The following is a 6,081-nucleotide window of genomic DNA, read 5'->3' on the forward strand; positions in this document are numbered from 1 at the left end:
TTATTTCTTAAAGGCTCCTCACCATTCATCCAGCTGTTAGACCACAAGGATTTTGGGTTGGGCGCCTAGCAGCAGACCCAGAAATGGGGACTTGGGGATATAAAGCAGTGCTGTGATCCCAGAAAGCACCAACAGGGGAGTGGGAAGCCAGGCAGGAAGGGAAGGCAGCCTGTCCAGGTACATAATCAAACATGTCACTGCTCTGGGGCTCAGTCCCCCTGGAGGCTCAGCACATGGGACTCTCCAGACTTGTTCTGCCGAGAGCAGGAGCTGGGGAATGTATCCACCAACCCTGTCAACCTGTGCAGAGGACCACTCTCCCCTGCGAGTCATAGATCTGTGCAGTTGGAATCCATCAAGCTGAGTACATGAGAAAGAAGAGTGCCATGGGGTGGGGGTGGGGGGGGAACACCCCTGTCACCAGCTACAGTGAGGCCCAAGCTGTGCTCACTACCCTGACATCTCACCCTATTGCAACAATGGTCTGGGAAAGGATACACAGCAACCTCTGTGGCTGGCCTTGCAAACCCAAACCCATGCCGGTAGACCTCTGCAGACAAGAAGCTCGCAGCTTCCAGTGATTCATTCTCCCAAGACCACCTGGTAACTCACCAGCACGGTGCCTGCCGATCGTCATCATTACTGGGACCAGGGCAGGTGCTAGACTCAAGATGAGCTGATCCAACAGTCCCTTTCTGTGGAATTCAGAAGTCTTGGCTGCCTGGGCCTAGAACAAGGACGTTCTAACCTGCTGTGGCCCCATTTCCCTCGCCAAGGAGCAGGAAGGCACAGCGTGCAGAAGAAACAAGAATGAGGCAGCCAGGTGAGCTGCCCTGATGAGAAGTGATAAATCTTGGCTCCTGTCCTTTCCTGAGGCCCAGCTGCAGCTCTGCCCCCGGCTTCCCAGCATCGTAGTTTTAAATCATCTTCCCGGGCTGCCTTGTTTCTTGTAACCAAATATCCTCACCGATTCACAAAGAGACTGTGCACATTACAGCTTGTGGTCACTTTGGAGCATCTGACCCTTGAATGGATGTGCAGTAGGTCCTTTCCAGAAAGCAGGGCAGAGTTTCATCTCCAAGAGATCCCAATCACCTCCCACCCTGCCCTCCGATGCCGGGTTGCCTTTGGAGCGTCTCTTGGCCTGTTTGCTGCCCACCTTCTGGACGGTGGAGGGTAGGCAGGGCTGCTAGATTGCACAGGTCCTTGGAGCTGGGAGAGGGCAGGTTAGGGTGCTCTGTTGCATCTGGAGAACTCCTTTAGGGAAGGGAGTGTTTTCCTCCTGGCAGAGGGTGGAAGCTTGATATTAGATAAATTAATGAAGGAATGGACAAGTGAATTGATCTAGGAACTGGAGTTCATGAGGGGCTGGCTATGGCTGAGTCACATATAAGGCAGCATTAGATGGCACCATCCCAAGTCCCAAATTCCTGTCACAAGTGAATGATGGTCCTTCCTCAGCCCGAGGGGGGGAATCTGTGCCAGTCAGTGAGTGAAATGGCATGGAACGGGTCAGAAGTGGGAGACAAGACAGTACCTTCACTCCCTGACCATAACTTCTGCTTTCCCATCAGTTAGGACTTAGGACTTGATCGATGGCTATTTGCTTCTAGCTTCTTTGAGCTCATTCACTGTGTATACAAAATGAGACTAACGTGATGAGAGTTTCTGGGTTAAAAAAAAAAAAAAGAAAGAAAGAAAGAAAAGGCCAGAGACTATATCTAAATGAATGAGTCAGTTCCATGAGTTCATTACTCAAGAGATACTGGTTGGCCCCAGGACCCATTCCAGGACATGCAGCCCCACCCCTTGGCACATGATGGTATGGAATGCAGAGGTTCAACAGCTTTTCATACATTATCAAGAGTTTTTTCCCCCTGACTGCCTCTCTAAGTGGGTTAGGAGGAGAAGGTGAGAATCTCAAGGTAAGAGTACACCCTGTCTTGGTGAGAAAAAAACATCAGCAGGAGTTGGGAGGCCCCGCTCCAGGTATCCATGCCTCCAAGATGAGTCCCATCCATTCTTGCAAAGCATATCCCACCCCACAGTAAGCCTCAGCTTCTCTGGGCACTATGTAGACATCTCAGCAGCCAGATTCCAATAGGGGCTCAGATTCCCTGCACCCTAATTCCTATCTCTGAGCTCCAGGCCCTGTCGTGGAATGTGCCCCCTCCAAATAACTTGAATCCAGCCACCATGCTTAATCTGTATGATGCAATGCCCTCACTTCTATCCCTTGGAATTTGGCTTCAGAAACTACAGGCAACTCAGACTTCTTAAGAGAACACTTATCACTTCCACCATCTCCACACCCAGACACCCAGGAGTCTGGGTTTTGGCAAAGGTTTTTAAAAGACCTCCTTGGTCTTTGGTTCCTCATTTTGTAACAGGAAACTCCCCTAGAGCTTCTCCTCAGAAACTGTCTAGAGACCTAGGTATGTTTAATCCTCCCAACAACACTGAGAAGAAGATTCTCACTTTCCTTTTGCTGATGAGAAAGCTCAGGGTCAGAGATTAAGTAAGCCACCTGCACACATCAGGTTCAGGGGCAGAGCTGGGATTTGAACCTGGGTCTGTCTCCCCAAAGCCCACATTCTGTTCACTTCCTGGTTCCCAGGTCACATATGAAACTGGACCCCCCAATTCTAGCACAAGACACAGATCTCCTTAATGTTTTTGTGAAGAAGCATGGTCTTCTAAGCATGTAAGAAGCTTCAGGAATTCCTTACCCCGAGAGAGAGCTGAAATTATAAGTCAGAGTCAATAAACGCTGAGCTGCACTGGGCTTGTATCACTGATCGTAGCCAGGAAGGGAATTCTGGGAAGTCAGGGGAGGTTTCCAGCCCCAGAGTGACACAGAAGCGGAGACTGCTCTAACTCCAAGGCCCTTAGAGGTCTTCTAGACCAAGCCTCTTTTACAGAGAAACAGGCCCGGAAAGGAGACAAGACCCACCAAGGTCACCTGGAGTCAGGTGCAGGTTTGGGACCAGACCCAGGCTCCGGACCCAGAACACTAAAGTCAATGTCCCTGACTGACAGCCCAGGCTTAGAGCCAGATTTTCCAAAGTGAGTCTGATTCTCAGTCTCTTCTCTAAGAACAGGCTTGGGGGTGAGTTGCCAGGGCTTGGATCCATGAATGATCAGGGGCCCCTTTCAGGCTCTCTCATTGCTGAGTTATCAACCAAGGGGACTCTCCCCTCCCCCAGCACACACCCCACTGCCTTCTGGTGTTCTTGCTTCTGCAAAACAGGTTGTGGCATCCCTGGGTGTTGAAAGAAGGCACAGAAGCAGGTCACATTCCTGAGTATTTGTCATTTTAGGATGTGCTTTTTTCCCTACAGCTTAGGGTTTCTTCTCTGCTCCCCCACACACACACACCAATATTGAAGCCCTGGCCAGCTCCCCCCAGCAGACTCAACCATTCAGCAAATATTACCGGGTACTTGCTCTCTTTCAGATCATGGTAGATGCTGAGATATCAGGGAGACCAAATTACACCTTTTGGCCCCTTAGACAGTAGCAGGGGGGAACAGACCCAGTGGGTGAGATTCAGGAGGCCGGGGAGCACAGAACTGGGCCTTCTGACCAAGCCTAGATAGAGGCTCACACAAGGAAGGCTTCCTAGAGGAAGTGAGCTTGAGAAGAGGTCTGAAGAATGAACAGGTATTAGATAGGAAAAAGGGGATGGAAAGGGGATAGAAAGTTTGGACAAAGGCTCACAGTCAAGATGATGCAAGGTGCTTTGGAGAAATTTATCAGAAAGCAAACAAATGCATTTTTCTGGCAATCTAAACCAGAGAGACTCAGCAGGGGGAGTCTGCAGCTATATAAGTCAATTCAACGTTGGATAGTTGCCCTATATTCAGCCACCAGCAGGGTATGGAGAAATACAAGGGGTGCTCTTTGCACTCAGAATGTTTTCTCTCTCCCTGGGGAGACAAGAACCTTTGAATTTTAAAGACCAGAGAATGGAGTTATTATGGAACATCTAGCAGTGGTCACAGCCATTTACTGGGCACCCCCAGCAACCAAGAGCAGCCCATCCTAAAGTCAACCACACTATCATACTGAGAGCTATTTCTTTAAATCAAAAGAATTTGCCTCCTTAACATGTGTCCCCACTGCCCCCTGTTTTTTCTCCATGCAACAGGTTAGGGTTAGGGTTAGGGTTTTTCAAAGATGGTGCTCCTGCCTCACCTTGCCCTCTCCCGAGTCTGTCCCCTCTAGTCTTAAACAGGAGCACACCCGAAGAATAATACTGGATAATGCCAATGTCAGAATCAGAGCCCTAGAAGGATCTTTATTTATTTATTTTTTATTTATTTATTTTTTTCCTAGAAGGATCTTTAAAGTGAACCTGTGATGAGCTGAAGTTGTTATGAGCATCTTGCAGGACAGGAAATCATTTCAGAGGGCTTTGAAGAAGTCTGGAGAAGGGAGAGGAAATGGAATTGCAGGAGGTCGGTACAGCCTTGAAAAGGCACCTCCTTACTGCCTTTTTGTTTTGTTCAGTACCTTGCTTTTCCTTAATATAAAATAATGTTTTGCCTATAAGAACTTTAGAAAATGCAGATGAGCAAAGGATAGAAAGTAAAAACCGCCTATAATTCTACTACCACCCAGAGATAATTCCATTGATATTTTCACATTATAATCATATCATTTAAGACTTTTTTCCTTCTATATGCGTATGTGGATTTTTAAAAAGATTTTATTTATTTATTTGAGAGAGAGCATGAGCAGGAGAAGTGGGAGGGGCAGAGGGAGAAGGAGAAGTAGGCTTCCCACTGAGCAGGGAGCCCATCTCGGGGCTCCATCCCAGGACCCCAGGATCATGACCTGAGCCAGAGGCAGACGCTTAATCAACTGAGTCACCCAGGCGCCCCCATATGTATGTGTGTTTTAACCAGACTTGGACTGTACATAGTATATGTCATGCTTCTTCTCATTTGACATAATATGGGGGATCTTTGGCCGCCAAATATTTTCTCCAGCACATTCAAATGCAAGGCTGTGCTCATCTTGCATTGGGTAGACATACCATTATTCAGCTAACCAACCCTCTATTGTTAGACACGGAGGCTCTTCCTTTTTTTTTTTTTTTTTTTCCTATTTACTATTAGAAATGAAGTCTGAATGTTCCCACATTCCAATAGTTTTCTGAAATTACATGACTGGCACAAGCCATACCCTAATTCCCCCAAAGCACAGCTCCATTTTGGTTGTTTGGTCAAACAAACTTCACCAAAGACTCACAGCTGATAGAAAGAAAACAATTACAACACAGAAAAGAAAAACTGAAATGCAGATTGCTGGATATCACAGTCTACTACATCCAAACACCATAGGCTTCTGGATGCATCTATAGGCTGCTTAGGGACCAGTTCTGCATGGATCTCAGCCTGCTGCTGTGTGGCGGGAGCCAGCCAAACTCTTCCCAGGGGCACAGATCTCAGATCATGTCCGACCTAACCAGATCCAGGCCCTTTCAACCTCCCTGAGGCCCAGTAAGAAGGAGAAAATCATTTCCTAACCACCCGTCCCAGTGAACTTCCCATTAATCCCTGTGGATACAGCTCTAGATGGCAGAAATAACTGCTTGGGTCAGCAGTATGAATTGTCATTGTCCCAAACCAAAGACCAGTTCAGGAGTTTTTGCCCCTATCTCTAGCACAGCAGAATCACTGAAGTTTGATACCTGTTTTTTTTTTTTTTTTTCCTAACCTTTTGAAAGTCCCAGACCCCCAAGGCTCAAGATAAGAATACCTGGGCTTTTCACTTCCAACAACCTCTCTAGAAGGAAAGCTATCCCCAAGGCCTTCATCCCACATGGAGAACCTGCTTTGATATGAGGCACCAGAGGAGCAGCAAACACCCTACATCTCTTCCTGCCAGAACAAAGCCAGCAAGTCACAGCTCTTCCTTTGCCACAAGGAACATTCTGGAACATATTTTCTGCTCCCTTGTCTGCCCCAGTTCTTATCCTCGGGACAAATTCCTGATGATAAAATTAGAGGGACAAAAGACACATGCATCTGGAAGGTTTTTGAAACACAACGTCAAATTTTTGCCTTTTTCTGC

The sequence above is a fragment of the Vulpes vulpes genome, chromosome 2 (genome assembly GCF_048418805.1).
Source record: "Vulpes vulpes isolate BD-2025 chromosome 2, VulVul3, whole genome shotgun sequence".
Classification (NCBI taxonomy): domain Eukaryota; kingdom Metazoa; phylum Chordata; class Mammalia; order Carnivora; family Canidae; genus Vulpes; species Vulpes vulpes.